The sequence below is a fragment of the Triticum aestivum genome, chromosome 3D, assembly GCF_018294505.1.
Source record: "Triticum aestivum cultivar Chinese Spring chromosome 3D, IWGSC CS RefSeq v2.1, whole genome shotgun sequence".
NCBI lineage: Eukaryota > Viridiplantae > Streptophyta > Magnoliopsida > Poales > Poaceae > Triticum > Triticum aestivum.
Window position 1 is genome coordinate 7,246,712 of NC_057802.1, and position 2,564 is coordinate 7,249,275.

Here is a 2,564-nt window from a genome sequence, read left to right on the forward strand (position 1 = left end):
CCGAGGCAGGCGGCCTCGGCTCTCTCTCCTTCGGGCGTGGCGGCGGCGCCCGCGCTTTTTGTGGCGTTGGGGGAGGGGGGTCTGGGGCAGGCGGCCCTGACTCCTCTTTCCTCGCCGGCGGTCAGGAGGACCGCATCTCCTTCGGCTGTGGCGGCGCCCGTGCCTTTTGTGGCGTTGGGGGAGGGGGGTTTGGGGCAGGCGGTCCTGACTCCTCCTTCCTCGTCGGCGGTCAGGAGGTCCGAGCCTCCTCCCAGCGTACCCGTTGCTATGGGTCTCGGCTTGGGGCACTTGTCCGAGGGGCATGGGAGCCCGCAGTCTCCTCCTCCGGTATCCTTGGGTGACCCTTCGCGGGTTTCAGCGCGAGGACTTACTAGGGAGGAGGTCGTTGCTTTTGGCGGGATCCCGGACCCGGCCTCGACGGGGAGGCGGATGAGTGCTCGCATTCAGGAGCTTCCGAAGGTGGATGACATGCAGCAGAGGTGCACTATGAGGGCGGCCAAGCTTCATGATGCTGCGATCTCTACTGGTATGTCCGTCAACATATATAATTCTTTATTGCATTTTCTAATGAGGAAATTATAAATAATGCAAACCAATTAGGAGTTTCACTCGGGGCTACAGATAGTGAGATTTCCAATTCGGTGAATGATTTGTTAGATTTGGAGGCGGAGCGTGCCTTAGAAACTATTCGTAATCTTGCAGCGGTTAAACCCATGAATGACAATGAGATTGATGCATTAGGGGTTAGAGTGCTCGATAATATGTGTGTGGATCTAGCACCATCCAATCATGAGTCTGAGGACGATGATATGCCCATAGAGAATGCAGTTGTTTGTTCCGCTGAGCCCGGTTATGAGGAGCGGGAGTCAGGACCTAGTAAACCCAAGCGTAAGTGGAAACGGAAAATTTACCCCGATTCTGCAGTTCGTAGGAGTGCTAGGATTCGGACTACTAAAAAATTTCATGATGAGTGATGAAAGGAATCTTTTGGAATAGTAGAGGTCTGGAAGACTTGGCTAAAAGAAGGTTTCTTGCTGAGGCATCTCTGGAGCATCGTTTAGATTTTATTGCTCTATCGGAAACTGGTAGAGACAACTTTGCGCCCCAGTTCCTTTCCTCTCTTGCGGGTGGTGTTGATTTTGATTGGCATTGCCTCCCTCCGCGAGGAAGATCGGGTGGTATCTTGCTGGGTGTGAGATGCGATTCGCTTGAAGTCCGGAGTGTAGTGATGGGCGACTTCGCGATTAAGTTTCGAGTCAGGTCTAAGGTTGATGGTTTCAACTGGGCGTTGGTGGCGGTTTATGGTGCCGCACAGCCCGAGCTTAAACCGGAATTTTTGGCGGATCTTGTTCGGATTTGTGGGTCCGAGCAGCTTCCAATCTTAGTTGGGGGTGATTTCAACATCATTAGGAGGAGAGAGGAGAAGAATAATGATAACTTTGACGGCAGGTGGTCGTTCATGTTCAATACTATTATTGAAAGCTTGGATCTGAGGGAGATAGAGCTTTCTGGTAGAAAGTTTACCTGGGCTAACTCTTTGCCCAACCCGACTTACGAAAAGCTTGATCGCGTTCTTGCGAGTGTGGAGTGGGAACAGAAGTTCCCGCTTGTGATGGTTCAAGCTCTTTCACGGGGTTTTTCCGATCACACACCCCTGTTCGTTGACTCAGGGGAGCCGAACCACGTGGGAAACAAAAACACCTTTTCTTTTGAGATGGCCTGGTTCGAACGCGAAGGGTTCCTAGACCTGGTCGCTAGGGAATGGGCGAAGGGTGTAGGCGGTAGGACCGCGGTCGAGCGTTGGCAAAATAAGATTAGGAGTTTGAGAAGCTTCTTACGGGGTTGGGCTAAGCACCTTAGTGGGGTATATAAGATTGAGAAGGACAGGCTCCTCTCTCTTATACAGAATCTGGACGTTAAGGCCGAATCCACGATTTTGATGCCTGCTGAGCTCCAGGTTAAAACTGAAGCAGAGAAGAGGTTGAAAGAACTTCTCCGCGAAGAAGAATTGAAGTGGGCTTTGCGGGCTAAGGTTCGCAAAGTGGTCCAAGGGGACGCGAATACTCAATTCTTTCATCTGATTGCTAATGGTAAGCACAGAAAGAAGAGAATATTCCAACTTGAACAAGATGAGGGCACTATTTTAGGACAGGATAACCTAAAAACATATATAACCGAGTATTATAGGCAGTTATTTGGACCTCCGGAGGATAATTGTGTATCTCTCGATGAGTCCAGAACTGAGGATGTGCCTCAACTTTCGGCTGCTGAAAATGATATTCTGGTTGCCCCGTTTTCGGAGAAGGAGGTGTTTGATGCTATAGCACAGTTGAAAAATAATAAGGCTTCCGGACCGGATGGATTTCCGGTGGAGTTCTACAAGAAGTGCTGGCATATTATTAAGGGGGATTTGCTACCTATGTTTCATGATCTGTTCTCTGGACAGCTTCAATTATTTCACTTGAATTTTGGAACTATCACACTGCTTCCTAAGAAGACGGATGCTGTGAGAATTGAGCAGTTCAGGCCGATCTGCCTTCGCAATGTTAGTTTTAAAATATTCA